Here is a 23,189-nt window from a genome sequence, read left to right on the forward strand (position 1 = left end):
TGTTCACTGGGGCCAGCCATTGAAAATGCCACAAAAAAAATCTTCACTGACCACCCTGACACTATCTGGATAGTGCTGGTCTGGAGCCATCCATGGGTGAAGCCCTACAGCAGATACTGACATTGATTATCTGCAGTAACTGAATAACAGCTGGTGGCCACTTTATACCCGGAATTTCAGTGCCAGTATCCTGGAAGACAGATTAAGTCAGTCCGGGTTTTACTTCCATTGCTTTCAATGGAAGTAAAACCTGGACTAGCTAAACCTGTATATAGAGCCATATGGTAACCCTAGATATCAAGGTAAGGCCAGCGCTGAAAATCTGAGTTTAACTTTAAACACCACAGTCAGCATTTTAAAGCATCACCAACTGTGGCGTTTAAATATCAGATGGCATTTATAAAGGGGCTATAGGATGTGGTCTCCTTTTGGAAATACGTGTGTATTACATTCCCCATTTGAAAATGAGAGGTCACATGAATTTAGACTCGGAATTTCCAGCAGCTATGTCTCACCCTAGGGCCAATGTAATACAGTACAATGGGCTTTGAAAAAAAGATTAACTTGTTTTTCCAGACAATTTTGTGCACTACTATGGATACCCTATGTTAAAATGAGTGTTACACAAAGCACAAAGCCCCCAGTAGATATCAGCGCACAGTTCATTTAAATCCCATGGTAAAGAAGCTATTAGCAAATGCAGAGAAGCGCACAAAAGAGTCGAAAGCTGAGCAGGTTTTCTAATGCTGGGTTTTTCATGAAAGGTCTAAGGAGGAGTAAAAGATTAGCTTGTTCTTCTGCAGTCAACCTTAGTAAGGATTTCATGCTTGTTTCTTTGCTTTACAGTGAGCATACAGGACCTGCAAATTTTTTCTGGCTTCCTGGAAGAGGACGTTTCCAAAGGAAAAATAAAGACAGGGTGGATTCAAGGAGGTTTGATAACAGGAGATGGCATGATGTCCAAAGCTGAAGCCAGTCTCCTCCCAATCTACCCAAGGAGGTTTTAATTCTCTCCAATGCAGCTGCCACCATCTTGGTGCACCCAAAATAATTAAATTGATAGGGCCACAAGCTCCGGGCTTCAGCCCGCATAATGTGCCAGGTAGGCTCATGCCATCTGTTATCAAACCTGCTTGGGTTGATTAGCTGAGGGGGAGGTATGATGGAACAAAGAGTATAGTGCTGGACCATGCACTACAAAAATTGCATTGGCAATCAGAGCTGCATGCACAGATATTTGTGTATGTGCTGGAATGCTATTTTGTGTATAAATATGGTTATCGCAAAAATTGCTTAGAATGTCATTCCAGCACATGCACAGATAGCATGCAGCGTCAAGTGCTGATACAATTTTTTGTGCGCAAAATATGGATGCTCCTAGTGCAAACCCGTGCATGCCTCTGTTCAGTGTGCAGTTGTATGTTGGCCCTGGAGTTACCTAGTGGTTGGTGCAGTGGACTGTAGAGAAGGGAGCCCGGGCCCATATCTCACTCTAACTGGTACATGTGGTGGAAAGTGTGAGCCTTCCAAAACCCACCAAAAACCTACTGTAAACACATATAGGTGACACCTACAGCCATAAGGGCATTTCTAGTGGTGTACATTTGGATATAGCTTTTTGGTGGGTTTTGGAGGGCTCATCACACAATATAAGGGGGTAACAGTGAGATGTGTACCTGGGACCTTTTATGTAAAATCCACTGTCCTGGGACATTTTATGTGTCCCCTAGGATGCCCCACTGCTCTGCCGAGATGTTTGTGTGGCCACTCTACCAGGAATGCTGCCTCCCCCCCTACATCCCAATGGCTTATTTTTGTGTGTTTTTCCCTTAGGCTTTGTTGGAGGGGTTTCTTTCTGAAAATGGTCCTAAAATACAGACGCACTCCCTTCGATATTCAAAACCATTTAACCGGCCAGGAATGGCACCTGGCTGGTTAAATGGTAAATAGACAGTTATCTGGCGAAATTCAACAGGAGATAGCCAGCTATTTCCGACTAAATATCGCTGGTTAGAGGCTAGCGGCTAGTTAGTTATATCGCGCGATATAAGTGGCTATCCTCTGATTTTTAGCAAGGGTTTGGTGGTCATCCTTGGCTGGTATATCTTTGGTGGATTTGAACCTAACCAGCTAGAGCTGAATATCGGTATGGCCGATTAAATTCAAACTGGCCAAAAATCAACCAGATATTCAATGCCAGTTACTGGAAATGGCCCAGCACTGAATATCCAGCTTTAGCACCAATAATGGAAGTTAGGCAGGCTAACTCCCACAATCTGAATATCGGCACCACTGTGCATAAAAACATCTAGCAAAGGCCATTTTTGAAATAAAAAGCTGAACATTTTTCTGGTTTGAAAATGGCCATGTTTGCTACTAGATTTTTCGACGTTTTTCACAAAATGTCCACATTTGGATTTAGATGTCATATGCTCCTCCACATATACATAGCAACATAGTAAGTGACGGCAGAAAAAGACCTGTACAGTCCATTCAGTCTGCCCAACTGTCATATATAAATGATCTTTATTCCAGTATGAACTAGAAGCATATACAGGTTTAAGAAAAATGTATTCTGGACAGGTCTTCCAGGTATTTGTGTATTCCATGTTTTACAGTAGCAAAGCATGAATAGTTATGCAGAACCCCTGGCTAACCATTCCTTTTAAGTTGTGTTTTAGGGGGAAAATACACTTATCTTTCTGAAGTTCAAAACCACCTCCCTTGGGGCAAACTTTAATTTTGAATGCCGTTCTCTCTCTCTTACATGTACAGGTTTACATATATCTATATAGATAGCTATACACTGTGAGCTGGTTACCCTTCCAGGACCCGGCCAGGGCTGACCCTGCTTAGATCCTTCATACACAGTCACTGCTAGACTCTACACTTCTCGGTAATCCACCAAGACTCTGCCTCAAACACAGGGGAGTTCTCTGCCTCCTCTTCTCCTTTCACAAATGTTCTCCAACACCAGAGGTCTTATAACCAAAGGTTTTATTAGTTGCCATTTAACATAATCTTCATGGCTTATTTCTTCTTTAACTCAAACATTTCTTCTTCAACTCAAACATAACAAAAAGGCATTTACTCAGAGTCTTTTAATTAAACCCTTTTCAGACTTAAAGCAGTTCCTCAAACTTTCACAGTTCAAACAGCCAAACAAAAGCATTTACTTTTCCTTCTCAGAGGGTAGTGCAGCTGTCACCTTTTCAGCAGAGAGCTTCCCCAGCACTTCCATCTTCACCTTCCAGCTTTCCACCATTGTCTTAATAAAGCTGCCTGAAAACCTCTCCCACCTGGTTCAATTTCCCAATCAACTCCTGGCTTCTCACTCTCCTGCCTAGAGTCCTTCCCCTGACTCTGATTCCCTTCCTGCTGCAGTGCATTCTGGAACTTGTAGTTTCCTGCCTCCTCACATACCCCCCCTGGCCAAACAATTGCTAGTCCGTTTAATCTTTATTCCTTTCTTCAACGGACTAACAATCCCAGCCCCAACATCTGCTGGTTGTACCCCCTTCTTTGCCTGATGTCCTCCCGGGCTTCTCTCCTTTAGCAGCCCCTCTTCCTGAACATCTGTGCGCCCCACTTTCCCTCTTACACAGCGAGGAAATGCGGGCCAATCTCTGCCCAGAATTAGCTCCTGTGGCAGTCTAGGCAATATGCCCCCCCCCCCCCAACTCAGTGTGTTCCTAAGTGCCCTTTTATCTGAACCTTCCGTAGGGGATATGTGGTGGAAGCCCCATGAATACACTGAATACTAACCTCCCGGTACCCTTTATTATCTCTCCATCTCCCTCTTTTCTTGATTTTCTCCCACAGGGACCGAGAAAGCATAGTCTGGTCCGCTCCCGAATCTAACAGTGCATTAACCCTGACACCCAGTACCTCCAATGTGCTGCCATGGCTTCACCCCTGGCCCCTGGGAGTAGGAGGTGAAACCCAACCTTATAAAACAAGCCTTCTTTAAGTGTCCCTTTCTTCCACATCCATAACACATTCTCTCCTCCTTCATCCCCTGTCTAGCCTCTGTTCCCTTGGTCCCCTTTTCCTGAGAAGCCCTCTCAGACATGTTCTTGGATCAGGAGGCAAACCCCCCTTGTCCGCCTAAACATTGTGACTCAAGGTAACATTCCATACATTTAATAGCTGTTTCTAATGTTTCACAACCCCTCTTAACCAAGCCAGTTCTTACCGTTGCCAGCAGAGCCTCTAGAAATTGCTCTAATACCAGCTCTTGTAAGATCTGCCTTACTGACCTCTTATCAGGATCCAACCACTTTGTGGCAAGGTCCATTAGTTTCTGCACCAGCACCTCGGGGTATCGCCTTCTGCCTACCTCCAACTCCGGAAGCAGCGATGGTAGGCCTGGTCACTGACGCCATACCTGTCCAAAATGGCTCTTTTAAGGCAGCCATAGTCCGCTACCTCAGCTGGAGTCAAACCCCGAAACGCCACCAAGGCCTCTCCAGCCAATGCTGGAGCCAATCGAATGGCCCACTGCTCCTGAGACCACTCTGCTGCCACAGTCACCCGCTCAAAGGTTCCCAGGTAGTCCTCGATGTCATCCCCCGGAGCCAATTTTTCCCAGGGCAGCCAATTCACCTGGCGAGGCTCTTCATAACCCCGTGCTCCTCCGGCCTGCATCCTGTCCTGTAACAGGTCTAGCAGAGGTTGCTGCTGGGCTCGTGACGCCACCAGGGACTCACCCAGAAACCTCTGGGCCATCTCTTGTTTCTGGAACTGGTGTGCCATAAACACCATCAGCTTCTTCAGATCCATGCCTCTGGTCATATGCCTTCACCTGCAAAACACAACACACAGGACCCAAGTGCCGTTCCTCAGGGTATATATTCTGTCTAGAGCCTGTGACTCCTCCACACCTCTTACAATCCTCCCCCGATTCCGTGCTTGCTTACCGGACACCGGTGAGGTTCTCTGTAATTCACCAGGGCTCCGCCTCAAACACAGGGGAGTTCTCTGCCTCCTCTTCTCCTTTCACAAATGTTCACCAACACCAGACGTCTTATAACCAAAGGTTTTATTAGTTGCCATTTAACATAATCTTCATGGCTTATTTTTTCTTTAACTCAAATCTTTCTTCTTATACTCAAACATAACAAAAAGGCATTTACTCAGAGTCTTTTAATTAAACCCTTTTCAGACTTAAAGCAGTTCCTCAAACTTTCACAGTTCAAACAAAAGCATTTACTTTTCCTTCTCACCTTTTCAGCAGAGAGTTTCCCCAGCGCTTCCATCTTCACCTTCCAGCTTTCCACCATTGTCTTAATAAAGCTGCCTAAAAACCCCTCCCACCTGGTTCAATTTCCCAATCAACTCCTGGCTTCTCACTCTCCTGCCTAGAATCCTCCCCCTGACTCTGATTCCCTTCCTGCTGCAGTGCATTCTGGACCTATTAGTTTCCTGCCTCCTCACAACACACACACACACACACACATATACATAAAAGGCAGGACAGACATGTTTGTAGTAAAATAACCACATACATGTTTACATGTTACCATCTATATGCATGTTTGTATTGTGCCACAACTCTTTTTTTAATGTGTACATTTGTAAAATGGCCATTATTGTTGTGCATGGCACCATTTCTATGTACATGCTCAGTGACACAATGGGGTAATATTCAGCCCATGGCATTAAGGGACATATAAGCTGCTTCCAGCCATGAGCTGACCCAACCCAGGCTATTCAATCCTGGGGCATCTGCAGCACCCGACAGTGAATATTCGGGGCTATCTCCACTGCCCCCGAAGTTAACCAAGCAGTGGTCGATATTCAGATTGGTGCCCAGTTAACTAGGCGCATAAAGTTAGATGGCCTATTCAGTCTGCCTATCCATGCCATCCATTATCCCTTCCTCTCCCTTACAGATCCTATGTACTTGTCCCGAGCTTGCTTGAATTCAGATGCAGTCTTCATCTCCACCACCTCCACTGGAAAGCAATTCTACAAATTCACCACCATTTCCATGAAGAAGTATTTCCTTAAGTTACATCTTAGTCTGTCCCCTTTCTCCTTCATCCTATGTCTCCTTATTCTAGAGCTTCCTTTCAATTCAACGAAACTTGCCTCCTGTGCATTTATGCCATAGAAATATTTAAACTTCTCTATCATGAAAGAAAAAAGAGAAGGACTAAACACCTCATGAAGAAGGCAAGAAGAACAAACTGAGTGAGGAGATGCTGTTAACTTCCAAGAATCAAGGGGGCTTTATTCCAGCCAGCATAACATAACTTGAGTACAAGACCCAATACAGCCATGTCTCAGCAATAACGATGCCTGTGTCAGGGGTCAACAGTGTTTCTCAAAGTAAATAGCTGGAATCAGAGTAAGCCAACTGATCTTAGGTTCTCTAAAAGTAAATAATAGCGATTATTTATCGCCAGAGATGCCAAAGCACTTTTTCATTAGACTGGGCAGAGAATAAGAAAAGTTAGGTCTATCAATTAATGAGTGGAGTGGAATGGGTAGGCGTGAATCACTTGTTTATTCTTTCCAAAAATACTAGGACTAGGGGGCATGCGATGAAGCTACAAAGTAGTAAATGTAATACGAATCAGAGAAAATGTTTCCTCACTCAATATGTAATTAAACTCTGGAGTTCGTTGCCAGAGAATGTGGTAAAGGCAGTTAGCTTAGTGAGGTTTAAAAGGGGTCTGGACGGCTTCCTAAAGGAAAAGTCCATAGACCATTATTAAGCTGACTTGGGAAAATCCACTGCTTATTTCTGGGATAAGCGTCATAAAATGTATTGAGCTTTTCTGGGATCTTGCCAGTTTTTCCCGTTCTTACTTAAATTTACATTATCCAAACTGCAACGGTCTTAAATACAAGTCTACCTATGCATCCAGCTTCTCCTTCATAGGAACACAGTTATAGAATGCACAACCTAAATTCATAAAAACAACTCAGAATGATCTAAATTTCAGGAAATTAGTGAAGACCACCCTGTTCAAGAAGGCTTACAGTACATTCCTGACTCAACCTAATTTTACCTCTTCTTCTATCACAGCAAAATCCACAGACCCTATTCATTTTATTCACCTTATTACATCTGCTGTGTTATATGATATCTTTTTGTTCATCATTTTACATTGTATATAATGTTTAATTGTACTATTCTGAGAGCTGTAGTTTTCCCTACGGTCTTGTGTAAGCCACATTGAGCCTGCTTCTGGTGGGAAATTGTAGGTATAAATGTGTTAAATAAATAAATAAATAAATAAATTTGTGACCTGGATTGGCCACTGTTGGAAATAGGATACTGGGCTTGATGGATCTTTGGTCTGTCCCAGTGTGGCAATACTTATGTACTTATGTAGGTAGATATAAGCTAGAAAATCAAACCAAAGACACCAAAAATGAAAACTGTTTTGTTGTGTGATAAAGAATATTAAAGTAGTTTTGCAGACCCTTTCTCCCTCTACATCTATTAATCTAAAAGTGAATAGAACTGAGAAGTTCCCAGGAAGGCCCGACTCTTCCATTACATGAATGAGGTGGTCACCTAGAGTGCTAAGGTTTTAGGGATGCCAAAGTCCTGGAAACCTCCAAGTGAAGCTGCCCACTTTTAAGACATAGTACCATAATAATTTTTAAAACTTGCAGGAATTCAGATGTGCCAACCTAAGAGTTTTAAAAATGCTTGTGGAGTTGGCATTAGGCTCATGAGAGATGCAGATGAATAGATCATGTGAATGCCACTGCTCCAAGTGCTCTGGAAATAATTGCAAGGAGTGAGCGGAAGGCATTGGGTTTCCCATGGCAACAGTGGGGAGCCACTGTTACTGGTAGGTGCTGTGGACAGATGTTGTTGATGGTGAGGGAATACATGTGGAAGCAGATACTGTCTGAGGTCTACATCTCTGTGCTTCTGAAAGATGTGAGAGTGGCAAAGGCTAATGTGTCCTGCAAAGAGGACAATCTGAAAATGACTGCCACTTTCAGCTTTGCTTGAAGCTCTCATTACAAAAAGGTCATTGTGTCTCACTTTCAATGTACTAAGAAACATTCTTCTCTTTTAAATGGTTTTACGTTTTTGGTACAGGCTGAGATAGGTCTAGTTTCATATTATTGCATGAAAGTATATGTAATTCTGAACTTGCATTGCATACACAGACGATGACCTGTTAAGAAGTAAAACAGAACTGAATCAGCCTTTCTGAACAAAAAAAATCAAACTGAATGGTAACCCTAATGACTGTTAATTTGTAAGCAAACCTCATACATTCCAAGCCACTCTGTAGCATGTTGACTGCATCTTTTCTGATTTTAAAATTACCTCTTAGATTGCATGGGAATTCATCTGTTTCTGAGTCCCAGAAAAATCCAAAACTTTCCAAGCGTCTTCATAGTTCGAAAACCAGGAGGTGCAAACCCTAGCTGTGGCATGGCTACAATTAGCTTTAGCATTATACACTTGCAGAAGGAGAAAATAAGGAAACTGAAGGTTCTTCACTGCTTATTGAGATGTCCTGTCAGATACACACTTATAAAAAAGGTACATCTCTTCCATTATGGAGAATCGCTTCTAAAACATCTTCAAACCAATCCTAATCAGTTCTTCTCTCTATCATTGGAGAAACGGGCTACAGCCTGGGATATATCTCTTCAGTCAACTCTTGACAAAATTGTTAATCTTAAAATTATTCAATCTACATGTAGAAAGCTGGAGCAATGGTATAACGCCCAGCACAGACTCTTGAAGACCCAGTTATGACACAAGAAAAGAAAATGGTAGAGGAATCGTACCTAGGAGTGTCTCTTTGCCTACCACAGGGATTGGTCCTTGGGCCGGCTCTTTTTAACCTAATTGTGAGTGATATTGCTGAAGGGCTGTCTGGTAAGGTTTGTTTGTTTGTGGATCATACCAAACGCTGCAACAGGGTGGACACCCCAAAGGGTGTGGATGGCATGAGACAGGATCTAGAAAAGCTTGAAGAATGGTTCAATATTTGGAAACTAAGATTTTATGCTAAAAAAATGCAGGGTCATGCACTTGGGTTACAAGAATCCAAGGGAACAGTACAATATAGGGGGTGAAGTGCTTCTGTGTACAAAAGAAGAACAGGACTTGGGGGTGATTGTGTCTGAAGACCTTAAGGTTTTCAAACATGTAGAGAAAGCGATGGTCGAAGCCAGAAGGATGCTTGGAAGCATAAGGAAAGGGATGACCAGCAGGAAAAAAAAAGAGGCGATAGTGCCCTTGTATAAGTCTCTGGTGAGGCCCCGTTTAGAGTACTGTGTGCAATTCTGGAGACCGCACCTACGGAAAGATATAAACAGGACGGAGTCATTTCAGAGGGCAGCTACGAAATTGGTAAATGGTCTCTGTCATAAAACATATAAGGACAGGCTTATGTACCTCAACATGCATACGCTGGGAGAGAGACCAGAGAGAGGGGATATGATACAGACATTTAAATATCTCAGTGGTGTTAATATACAGGAAGAGAGCCTTTTTCAATTGAAAGAAAACATTGGAATGAGAGGGCATAGAATGAAGTTAAGAGAAAATAGGCTTAGGAAGAATCTAAGAAAATACTCTTTCATGGAAAGGGTGGTGGACACGTGGAATGGACTCCCAGTGCAGGTCATGGAGACAAAGACTGTCAGAATTTTAAAAAGCGTGAGACAGGCATGTGGGATCCCTTAGGAAAACGAGGAGTTAGTGGGTACTGAGTCTTTAAGAAATATTTGGCACAAGTTCTCAAATATTTATTAGACACTATTTCTCCATTAAATAAAGTATATTATATTTCTTCTGTTGCTAGAAAGGTGGGAGATGGCAAAAGGAACAAAAAGTGGAAGAATTTCAGCAATTTTAGAAATATTATTATCAGAGAAATCTGAAAGGACCACATTATTAGTGTCATTTGTGTTTGAACAGGATTTAAATGCTTTAATGAGACTTCACTTTAGAAATTTAAATTACTTATTCTATGGTAAGAAGATTTGGATACATCCTGATGTGACTATGTAAACACAGGAACACATAAGAGCTTTCTTGGCCCTATGACAAGAAGTAATAACATTAGGAGTTTCTTTGTTATTACCCTACCCTTGCAAATGTATTATAAAATATTTGGGGATTAAGTATGTTTTCTTTGCTCCTGAGCAGCTGAGGGCTTTCTTAGATATAAAGATAGTCGTTACTGGTAATGTCTAATTTCATGAGGTAGACTGTATGTTGAATTAGGGAAGGGAAAACTCATATTATAGCCTTTCCTTTTTTTTTTTTTTTCTTTCTATTATTAATCACCTAATGGTATATTGCCCACCTCCCTCAATATTGTGGTCTAAGGAAGAGGAATGTTGGTTTCTTCATTGAGCTTTTCCAGATTGTTATTGCACTGCATTGCTTTAACAACTGATTATTTGTAATATATTATCTTAAATCAATAAAAAATAAAATAAAACATAATCGAAGCATATCTTAAGACACATTTCTATGAAAAAACAGAGACCTCCTAAGGGACAACAAGGCCTGGAGCCTGCAATGCCATGCTGTAAAATGCAATACACTGGGTACTGTCTATCCTTTCTTGCTTACTTGTTCTTTAATAATATGATGTAACATTTTTTTCTCTTTGCTTTTAACTATATTTTATTGTTGTTTACCACTTAGCTGTTGTAATGATATGTGGTATATCAAATAAATTAACCTGTGATCTATGTTTTAGTTTCTGTACAATATAATCAATCAAAGAACAAATTACTTTCAAAATCTGCTAACTGGTTCATAAAATAATCCATGGTCTAGCTCCGGAATACATGTCTGACTTGATTGACCTACCAACGAGAAACACATCAAAATGAGCAAGAACATACCTAAATCTGCACTTCCCAAGATGTAAAGGACTCAAATACAAATCAACATATGTGTCCTGCTTTTCCTACATTTGCACAAAACTGTGGAACGCTTTACCAAAAACCTTGAAAAACACAAATGGCCACCTAACCTTCTGGAAAGGCCTAAATGCTCACCTGTTTAAAAAGGTATACCCCACCGATCCAACATAAATGCCCGATCTCTGCAACACAACTTAACTAATGTACGGTTTAACCAGGACACATATCTCCCATTGCACGATCCCCCAATGTGGTTGAATCACCAGCTACTTAGTGACGAAACTCCTCTTCAGTAACACAGGCTGGGATGTCAATAGCCTGTTCATCTGACGCGTTTGCAACAGCTGCATCTGTTTCGTCCCTCTCCACATCCCTAACAAAGCTTGCCCGCTTGTAGCAGTTCACAGTGGTTGCCTGTGTAACTTGATTCCAGGCTTCTTTCTGCATATGTAGGGAATCCAACATTGATAGATTAAGACACAGTTCAACAGCACGTTTATCCTTGCCAGTCTGGTCATCCATAACGCTTATCAGACGACGTAGCACAAGAGCCCGATAATGTTGTTTGAAATTGGCTATTATGCCCTGATCCATAGGTTGGATCAGAGAGGTAGTGTTTGGTGGCAGGAAGACCACCTTGATGTTAGACAGCCTGACATCATCACTGTGTGCAGCACAATTATCACAAAGTAACAAAATCTGACTCTTTTGTACCCTCTTCTAGTGTCTAACTTCTTTAGCCACTGCTTCCAAATTTCCCCAGTCATCCATGAATTTGCGTTAGCCTTGTATGACACAGGAAGTCGCTTAACATTCTTGAAGCAACAGGGCTGTTTGCTCTTTCCAATGACGAGTGGTTCCAACTTCTCACTCCCATCCATATTGAAGCAAAGGAGGATCGTCAGTCGGTCCTTCGAAGTTTTATTTCCTGTAGTTTCGGTTTGTTTGAATGTAAGTGTTCCATCAGGAATCGCTCGCCAGTAGAGACCGTTTTCGTCAACATTGAAAATGTCACGAGGTGCAAACTCATTCAAGATGTTAGGAAGAACTGAAACAATCCAATTTTCAGCACCAAAGTCATCAGCGTCTTGTTTTTCGCCATGCTGTTTCTTGAATTTTATGTTGTTCCTCTCCTTCCATCTTTCCAACCATCCAACAGTGGCTTTGAATTCAGTTAGTCCAAGACTTTCAGCTAGCTGATTAGCTTTCTCCATAAGCAGTGAACCACTGACAGGAAACTGTCTGCTCCTGACTTGAGAAAACCACCGAAGAAGAGCATCTTCTACCTCCTCAGCTTTTCCCGCCCGTTTTCGTTTCCTGTGTGGATTTGTATTTCTTTGCCAGTCTTCCAGAAGCTGATCTTTCTGCTTCAAGGTATGTGAAATTTGACTGGGATTGACACCATATTCTTTAGCAATAGATGCTTGACTTTGTTAGTTTTCTAATTTTTTAAGAACTTCTATTCATTCAGCCAGTGTTAAAGTCTTACAGTTGTGCGATGACGACAACAACTCCAGTGTACACTCTAACAGTTTTCTTTCACTTATTCTGCCTGTGGCAGTTAACCAACGAGATTTCAAATTTACCACCCCTTTGTCACGTGCCAATCGGCTTCCATATTCCGTGCATGCGCTTATTCTAACAAGTTAACACTTATTGGTTACTGCCTGTGGCAGGTAACCAAAGCGATTTCAAATTTATTGCCCCTTTGTCACATGCCAATCAGCTTCCATATTCCATGTGTTCGCTTATGCGGAATCTTTCCTGCAGAGGAGCGGTCTTAAACCATGCATATAAGCGAATCTTGCACATCAGTGGTGTGCTAAACCAAAGTTTGTCCCCATAGAAATTGATGGTGCCAAAAATGGGACCGAAGTACGGCATGCAGTTAAACAGAGCATGCACTTATCCATTTCCTAATCCAGTTCACCACTTCGGGTCCTATCTTCAACCCGTCAAGTTTATTCAAGAGCCTTCTGTGTGGAACCATGTCAAAAGCATTGCTGAAATCTAAGTAGATTAAGTCTATAGCACGTCCCTGATTCAATTCTCCGGTCACCCAGTCAAAGAATTCAATGAGATTTGTTTGGCATGATTTACCTTTGGTAAAACCATGTTGTCTCGGATCCTGCAACTTATTGGCTTCCAGGAAATTCACTATCCTTTCCTTCAGCATCGCTTCCATTACTTTTCCAATAACCAAAGTGAGGCTTTCCGGCCTGTAGTTTCCAGCTTCTTCCCTATCACCACTTTTGTGAAGAGGGACCACATTTGCTGTTAACATTGTAAAATCATTATTAAAGGTGGTATATAAAATGTAAATAAACCTGAATCTAAAAGAAGTTCAGGAGGTTTTAATTACTACTACTACTACTTAACATTTCTAGAGCGCTACTAGGGTTACGCAGTGCTGTACAATTTAGCAAAGAAGGACAGTCCCTGCTCAAAGGAGCTTACAATCTAAAGGACGAAATGTCAAGTTGGGGCAGTCTAGATTTCCTAAATAGAGGTAGGTGGTTAGGTTCTGAAGGCGACATTGAAGAGGTGGGCTTTGAGCAAGGATTTGAAGATGGGCAGGGAGGGGGCCTGGCGAATGGGCTCAAAAGACCAAATCCTCAAAAGGGAGTTTTAATCTAGCCACAGTCTCTACCCTCTTTGAATTCTTCTCAGTCTTTCAAATTCCAGAAGAGTGGTAAATCACTGTCTTACCTTACCCCGGTTTAAAATTCACCAGAGACCCATTCAGGGGTAATCTCTTTAGAAGTTCTCCAATCACTCTCCTGCCCACTGACTTGAAAAGTTCCCCTTGTAAATCACAAAGTATTTGCATAATCTTGTTCACACAGGTTCCAGAAGGCAAACAGGTGCAGCAAAAAAAAAAAAAAAAAAAAACCACAAAGCTGAAAATAGCTGTAGTTACAAAGTTCATTCACAAAATCTTTGCGTTTATGAGGGCTTTTCCCTCCCCACCCTGTCAGCTAATCAAGCCCTGGTGCTTCATTTTTGCTGACAGTCAAAACACAGGCTGCAGGGAGAGCACAGAAAAGAAAACAGAACTTTCACTGCCAAATACTTTTTCCCCTTGCTGTATCTTGGCTGCCTAGAGTAAGGTCAGGCAAGAGAAAGGTCCCTCACTTTTGGCCTCAAAGTACTGGCCAGGTCCCCCACTGACCTCCTAAACAAACCAAGCTGTTTCATTGCAACAAACAGAAAAAAAACCAAAACAAAACAGAGTCTCTTTAAACTGTTCTCTCTTACCTGGCTGTACAAGCTCTTCAAATTCTATTTCATCCACTGAAAACACTTCTGTTGGCTCAGAACTAATATCCATTGCTTCAGGCTCAAGGTCTGAGAGGGGTTCTGACACAGCAAGGAAATGTCCTCTTCTATGCTCTCTCCCAGACTCCTTGCTATACAAATGACTCTACCTTGGAGAGCTCTTAACTTTTCTCTCTCTCTCTCTTGGCTGATGTAAATGAGATTTCCTGCTCACCCATAAAAAAGGGGGGGGGGGTCCTTGGACCCCACTCATTGTAGCTTGCTCTCCCAGACCCCTGCTTTCCTACTCCTGCCCTTCCCTCAAGGATTAAGCATGATCTGCCTACAGAGGAATCCCCATGAATTTGGCAGCTGGTCTTCCCGATGAAAGGTCAATTTCTTTGTTTTCCCTGTCTCTTTCCTGTGGACTCTGAAGGCTTTCAGGAGTTTTCTAAATATTAGGTTCTACCCCCATCCCCCCTTCTCCTAGCCTGTGACCATCTATCTATATAGGTCACACTACGTAACTATTTTTGGATTCATGTCATAAATTTATTTTTAATTTTATGTGGTATGATTGTTTCCATGGTGTTCACTGTCCAGAACCTGCCCAGTTCCTGTCATGACACAGCATACAGTTAACATGTAAATTAGTGTGCACTGTCATGATATCATGGTAACAGCACATGCTAATTTGTATATTAAATGCTTAACACACTTTAGTAAAAATACCTTATGGGCACCTATATGACTTTATAAAATAGACTAAAATAGGTGCCTTCCTGCCCAATCAACAAGAATTAGTACAGTTAATATCATACACTTAAAACAAAATAGAGTACAGCAATAAACAATCAATAAAAATTAATAAAATATACAAAAATACAACCTAATAAAAACTTGGATGCCCACTTCATATAGAATATATTAAAATTTAGACATCCAGGTTGGGACATGTGACAATTCCAGTGGCATTTTAGAAAAGGATCTGCCAATGTAGAACCTTTTCTAAAATACTTGCAGAAGTCCACATGTATTTGCTGATATGTGCAGTGGGAGCATCCATTTTACAAATATAGTAAAACCTCGGTTTTCGTCGGTAATCTGTCAGAAAACAATCGGTGGAATCCGAAACCAACGAAAACCGAGGCAATAAGAAAGTACAGTACAATAATCAACAGACTTTCCCAGGATGTGCTGCACAATACAAAAATCACCATCAGTGAGCACCCAGCTCTGGGCCCTGGCCGCCTCTGTCTACCTGTAGTTTCCACCAACACAGGCCCGGGAGCTGACCGGGGCGAGCGTCCATACCTTGACCCTCCATGACATTCCCTTTCAGTCCCTCCCGATTACCGAGCAGAGGCGATCTCCCCCTGCTCATCTTGCCGAGCTCGATGGGTGTGCAGCAGCGCTAAAGCAGCTAGTGTTGCCGGCTTCTCTGTCCTGCGGCGCACACATGTCTGACAGCAGCAGCTCTCCTCTCAAAGCACGCACAAAGGCCGGCGGCTCCTCCCCACCTCCTATACTATTAGTGGCATAGATAGCACCCAAGCAGCGCCTGATGGAAAAGTAACTCCCTGTTCATCAGGACCGGCAATATACCGGCAATTTTGAAGTCAAATCATCTTAGCTTCCCAAACACTCAATGAGTATTCATGTCATATAGTTCAAGCTGACATTCTTAACCTCTTACTCAATTAATACGGGGATCATCAGATTAAAAAGCAGCAAATCCCATCTGGGAACAGCGTCCCATATATCATGGCACTGTATACATCCTCATAGATCAACCCGTTTATTTATTTATTTAGAAAAAAAAAATTTTTCTTTAAAGACCTTGCACCCGGGTGGGTTGAACTCTGAAATTGATTGGTGGTCGCTGATTTGAGCGCTGCCCTATCAGGATATGGAGTTTTTAATCAGCTGCTAGCTATTTAATAGATTGGTTTCGGTTTGTACACCGTGGCCATTTTTTTTCATGAGCACAAGTGGAGCAGGAGATGGTATAGTTCTAGTTGTTATAGAGAACGATTTAAATAATTAAAAACAAAAGAAAAAAAAGCATAAAACTTATTCACAATGTTGGCAGCAGTTGTGTAATTGTATACTTTTTTGTTGTAGCAAACCTCTTCCCTGAAGAAGGACGACGTATTAATTGAGTAAGAGGTTAAGAATGTCAGCTTGAACTATATGACATGAATACTCATTGAGTGTTTGGGAAGCTAAGATGATTTGTTGATATATATATCCCCACACCGATATTGGAAGGTCTCTTTAATTTGATTGGGCAATTTTGAAGTTGCAGCGGCAGCAGTTACGTCACTTGTGCTACTGGCGCTGTCCTCTCCATTTTCTAGACCCTGCCAGCTGAAGATGAAATCCGAGGCAAGAGGTGAAAACCGAGACAAATTTTTGGATGAAAAAAACGATGAAAACTGAAAACGACGATAACCGAAGTCAACTAAAACCGAGGTTTTACTGTATACACTTGGGAAAAAAAATTGATGGAGAAAACTTGGCAACTTGCACATGAGGGTGCCAACACATACCCATGTAAATTGGTAGTTTGCAACTTAAACATAAAAGTGCCAACACTTACATGCATGACAGCTATTTTGCAAACCTATATGTGTGAGTTACTAATTTAATGCAGAGGTCACAATCTTTATTTTCAATTTGAGTAGAAAGCTGAACTTGAAAGATTAGTGGGAAACAGACAAAGGGCAGGAGGTGAAGAAAGGAAGTGAGAAAAGAAATAACAAAACGAAAAGGAGGCCCTGGAAACAGAGTTAAGAGCACAGACAGAGGAAAGCAGAACCTAAGATTGTGAACAAGATGATTAGAATAATAAAATCACCAGACAACAAAGGTAGGAAAAATTATTTTATTTTCAGTTTAGTGATTGAATTGTCTTGGTGTTGGCTTTATTTTGCACTGTACAGGAGGACATGCATTTCTTTCTATTTCTCTGATGTTGCATGGCATGCAGAGTCTGGTATCTCTGCTTTCAGTTTTTGCATGTTTTTTTGCGATTCTCTATTTTGTATCAGGTAAGAATCATGTTCTGCATCTGCAACTGAGGTGAAAGATTCTGCTGGCATGTGCTGTCTGTGTAGGATTATTTAACAGTCCGCCTTGTTCCAGTTTCCCGGTAGCAGGTTATTTTGATGCTCTAGGACCTGTCTTCATAGGTGGCTTAGGGCTATTATGGTTTCATAAGTTTCCTGTATAGGTTTTGAGTACCTTTTTGCAGGGTTTTGTGTTTATTTTCAAAGTGCCTGTTTGAAAAATAAAAATGCTCAGGGCTAGTGGGGTCTCCACTCCTGGTAGAGCAGTGCTGAGCACACCCAGCCAGTTGGGTTTGTGGGATATCCACAAAGAAGATGCATGAGAGAGATTTTCATACAATGCCTCCTTGGTATACAGACTTCTCAGGCATCTTCATTGTAGATATCCCGAAAATCTAACTCCCTGGATGTGCCCTGGATTGAGAAGCACTGCAGTAGTCACTATACAAACAAAATCCATATACTTTAAACAAAGTATCTGGCAGTGGAAGGAGCGTGTGCTGTCCCTGAGTTGATTTTCATAATTTGAATATTTTTTGTGTGGTCAGTTGTAAGGGGGTAGCTTCACTGTTGGGGAATATGGAGTTTGTGATACAGAACTGGAGCTTCAAAGTTTATATTGAGATTCTGACCAATCTTGTAGAGAATCCAAAGTTCACGCCCACATAGAAGAATTTGTTGAGTGATGCTCTCAATTATACAATGATGATTTTACCGGGTAGTTTAAACAGGCTAGAGAGGAGAAGGTTTCTTTTGTGTATAGAAGATTGCTAATTTAAAAGAGGAAGAGGAAGGGGGTTATATATGGAAATGTCACTTTGATTTGCCCCCCACCCCCACATGCCTAGCTTGACCCACTTGCCACCCCAAATATTTCTGTCTAGAGAGGCCACTGGTTTAGGTATTTGTTTGAAATATTGGCCCAGGCATTTACATTATTCAGGGATATTAAAGTGCCACTGAATATGTGTGCATGCAAGGTATCTGTGTAGCAATGATATTCATATTGCTCTTTGGACTGAGGGCTCCTTTTACAAATATGTACTATCAATTAGCAACACGCTAAATATGAAGAAGCCCATTCTATTCCCAACGGGCTTCTTTGCATTCAGTCGCCGCTAATGGTAGCACAGCTTTGTAAAAGGAGCCCTAAATTAGGACAGCAGTTTTTCTGCCATAACTTTATCTGGATAACTATCAGCAGGGCCGTCGAGAGGGGGGGGGGGGGCAGGCGGGACAAAATTCCCCGGGCCTCCAAGGGGGGCCCGGCGCCGCAGTCCTCGGTCTCACCCGCTCTCAGCTCTGTCAACCGTCCGCCATCGGGCCTTGCCCCCTGCATTCAAATCATCACAGTGCCTCACCTCCGTGAATGAAAGTGCAGCAGCAGCAGCAGATCGGATTCTCCTCCTTTTAGGCCTTCCCTCCCTGTGTCCCGTCCTCGAGGGACACAGGGAGGTGAATCCAATCTGTCACTGCTGCACTTTCAGTCACGGAGGTGAGGCGCTGTGATGATTTGAATGCAGGGAGCCCTGCCTCATGGCAGACGGAGGGGGGTGGGTGGGGACTGTGGTGCGGCGGCCTGGGGGAGTGGCGGCGGCGGTGGGGGCAGGGCCTGGGGGCAGCCTTGCCCCAGACCCGGGCAAGTCTCTCGGTGGCCCTGACTATCAGCCCTGCCTTTGCCCTGTCCATGCACCACCCTGGCACTATCCAGGTAGGGGGTAATTCTGGAAAATAGGTACTAAGATTTACATGTGACTTACATGTGAAAATGTTTAGACTACTAGTAAATACACATATATGTGCCAAATATATGTATATCTTACATAGCATGTATATGGGCAAAGTCTAGGCAGAGCATTGGCAGAACTCTCATTTATGCATGTATCTTATAGAGTACTATAAATTACATGTATATCTCTGGCACTTAGGCACACATTTATTCCAGTTCGATGGCTGGCATAGCTGCTCGCAGCTAAGTGCATTAATGTGCCTGTGACCTGTTCTGTTAGTGTTCTGTAAAGCAATGGTTCTAAACCCAGCCCTCAGGGCACACCTAGCTAGTCAGTTTTTCAGAATATGCACAGCTTGGAGAAGAGACGGCTGAGGGGAGATATGATAGAGGTATATAAAATAATGAGTGGAGTGGAACAGGTGGATGTGAAGCGTCTGTTCACGCTTTCCAAAAATACTAGGACTAGGGGGCATGCGATGAAACTACAGTGTAATAAATTTAAAACAAATCGGAGAAAAGTTTTCTTCACCCAACGCATAATTAAACTCTGGAATTCGTTGCCAGAGAACGTGGTGAAGGCGGTTAGCTTAGCAGAGTATTAAAAGGGGTTGGACGGTTTCCTAAAGAACAAGTCCATAAACCGCTACTAAATGGACTTGGGAAACATCCACAATTCCAGGAATAACATGTATAGAATGTTTGTATGTTTGGGAAGCTCGCCAGGTGCCCTTGGCCTGGATTGGCCGCTGTCGTGGACAGGATGCTGGGCTCGATGGACCTTTGTTCTTTTCCCAGTGTGGCATTACTTATGTACTTATGAATATGCATGAAATAGAGTTGCATGCACTGTCTCTTTTTTATGCAGATCTATCTCATGCATATTCATTTACTAATTTACTGGGTTCACAATCTAAATAAAAATGGTAACAATTTACAACCTTCCCATAATACACCACTTTAAATACCATATCATCAATACATTCTTCTTTATTGAAAAAAATGTGATGAGCAAGTGAACAGTGCATTTCTTGGACCCTTGAGTATAAGTGGAAAATATCTTGGCCTGTTTTAGAAAGCCCCGACTGTTTGGAAATGGTGGAATCTGAATGAATGGAGTTGAACAGAACAGATGCCATTTGAGAGCATCTCAGATGTGCTGAACTTATTTAAAGAACAATGTTGAATGTTATAAGACTTTAATTCATTACAATAATGGATTAGCCAAATATTGACGGGTTTATTGTGATCAAGTAAAAGTTATGGGAGGGTAATTACAAGGGGCAGCATTTACATGCAAGCTTAGGGGCCCTTTTACTAAGGCATGGGAGGGCGAATGTGTGGGTAATACGTGAGGCCGGCGGTAATTCTGAGTTTAGCACACGCCAAATCCCGCAGTAGAAAATAATTTTTAAATTTCTACTGCGGGGGTCTTTTCTGGCAGAAATCAGCAGTTGGTGCACGCTGTATGGTTACTGCACGGGTAGCGCATGAGCCCTTACCGCTAGGCCAATGAATGGTGATAAGGGCTCAGGCTGTAAATAGACACGCGCTAGTTTGAATTTCAACACACGCCCAGTTCCCGGCCCATTAAAAAAAACCTTTTTCCCCAGCTGCGGTAAAAAATGGCCCAGCGCACGCCCAAAACAAACGCCCACACTACCACAGGCCACTTTTTATCGCAGCCCAATAAAAGGACCCCTTATTATTTAGTATTTAGTAGTAGGTAGTGTTAATGATGTTTTTGTAATAAATAAAGAACAGTGTATTAATGATATTGTATTTAAAGTGGTTGTGTTATAGAAGGGATGCATGTTCTTTCTGGATATCCTGAAAATTCAACTAGGTGGGTGTGTCTTCAGAACTGGATTGAGAACCACTGCTATGAATCTAGGCCTGTATGTAGGTGCACAGTTATTGAGTTACTCTTAAAGTGCCAAAGCGGTTTGTAAGGATATTTAGTGGCTCTGTTTGGATAGTGCTGCTGAATTTCCACAGCCAGCAGTTACTAAGGATTTATCTATATACTGGCTGCTGTAATTCAGATAAATACTTCTAAATATTTGGTCCAGAGAGTAGAAGTAAATTGTCAGTTATCCACCTGGAATGTGGGAAAGTACAAAAGTAATGCAGATGGAGAAAATAATCCCAGCTTCTAGTATACAATACTAGGCTCTGGGGTTGCTGTAAGTAATATATTGCCATTTTGAATCCAATGTGCTGTGACTACCACAACAACAAATAATATGTTAGGGATTATTCAAAAAGGGATAAACAGCAAAGCTAAGAATATTATTACGCCTCTGTATAATGGGATTATGGTATGGGTCATGCATTTGATATACAGCCTTTCTGTGATACAACCAAGGCAGTTTGCGTATTAATGCACAGATATTTTCTCTGACCTGGGGGCTAAAATAATCTCTCTTTTCTACCTGGGGCAATGGAGGGTTAGGTGACTTGCCTAGGTTTATAAGGAGCAACAGTGGGAACTGAACTGAGGGTCCAATGATCAAAAGTAAATGCAGGCACTACAGGCCACTAGTGCTGGACTAGCACCCGCAATTAGACAGCACCCATGATCAGAGGGCACTGCACTCTGATCATATGGGCCAAATAACATCTTAACCCTACGCCACTGGCAGGGTTAAGGTTCTTCTTCCCCCCACCCCCACACCCCCGTCCATGCTAAGAAGCCCAGGTTGTCTCTGTCAACCTGGACCCCCCCCCCCCAACGCCTGAGGCCCTGGTGGCCTAGTGCCTCTCCAAGCCCCCCTCCCCGGACAGCAACATGGTGGACTGGAGATCTGGTGGACCTCCAGCCCCACTGACCCCCCCCCCCCGACACAAGGGCATGGGGGCTAATCCCTAGTGTCCTTGTAAGCTACATACCCCACCCTCCACCCACTATGGTGGACTAGTGGCCCCCTCCCTCTATTTCTCCTTGTGTGATGGAGCAGAGAGTAGCACTCCCTCCTCTTCCAGCGCCACCTCCAAAATGGTGGCGCCCTGCTCTGCCTAGTGCATCCTGAGATGCACTGGGTGAGGCTTCCCTACCATATAAGAAACCTGAGCTGGCTTAGGGTTAAGGGACCCTTATATGATAGGGAAGTCCTGCCCAGTGCATCCCAGGATGCACTGGGCAGGGCACCACTATTTTGGAGACGGCACTGGAAGAGGAGGGAGTGCTACTCCCTCCTCTGTGACACAAGGAGGTATGTGGGAGGGAGCCGCTTGACCACCACAGCGGATGAGGGATGGGATATGTAGCCTACTGGGTCACCAGGGATTTTTTGGGGGTGTTGGGGGTTAGGGGGGCTGGAGATCCTCCCTGTGCGCTTGTGTTTTTACATTGGGGAGCTAGAAGCCTGCCAGACCTCCAGCACTTCGTGTCGCTGTCCTTGGGCCACCAGCGCCTTGCTTTTGGGGGGGGGGGGGTCTGGAGGGTCCCACAGACCTCCATGTCCAGTGTTTGACAAACAAGTGCAGGAGGATTATGCCTGAGTGCATGCCCAGGCACACTCCTCCAAACTTTTTACCCGATGAACATTGCTAATAACGCGCCTAAATTAGCATGTTATTAGCGTTGATCATTGGGGAATTAATTCCCTGTGCTTTTCCGGTGCTATTTTTAGGTCACTCTTTTTGGAACAGCATGGGGTATTGATCATCGGAGCCCGAGTTCTCCAGGGTCTCAGACCACTGTACTTACCATTAGGTTACACCTCCCTTTTTAGGTCAAGGATGCGCTTTCACCTTAAGTACTGTGTGCAGTTCTGCTCTTTCCATATCAAAAAGAATATAGCAGAACTAGAAAAAGTTAATAGGACAACAGAAATGATAAAATGTATGAAAAAGGCTAAACAGGTTAGGGCTCTTCAGCTTGGAGAAAAGATGACTGAGAGGGGTTATGATAGAACTTTAGAAAATCATGAGTGGGGTGGAACAGTTAAATAGGGGAAGGTTGTTTAACCATTAAACAGTACTAAAACAAGAGAACGCTCCATGAAACTAACAACAGGCAGATTGAAAATAATTTCTAGAAAATATTTTTTCACACAGTGCATAATTAAGCAAAAGGCTTTGCTGCTGGAAGATATGGTAAAGATCAGTAACCGCTTGTTTCCAAGCAGGTTTGGACAACTTCCTGGAGGAAAAGTTCTTAAAAACTTACTAGCCATGTAGTCTTGGGAACGCCATTGCTGGAAATGAACTATATCTACTTTATTGGCACTTGTGACCCAGTTTAGCCATTA

This window comes from Microcaecilia unicolor, chromosome 1 (assembly GCF_901765095.1).
Source record: "Microcaecilia unicolor chromosome 1, aMicUni1.1, whole genome shotgun sequence".
Lineage (NCBI taxonomy): Eukaryota > Metazoa > Chordata > Amphibia > Gymnophiona > Siphonopidae > Microcaecilia > Microcaecilia unicolor.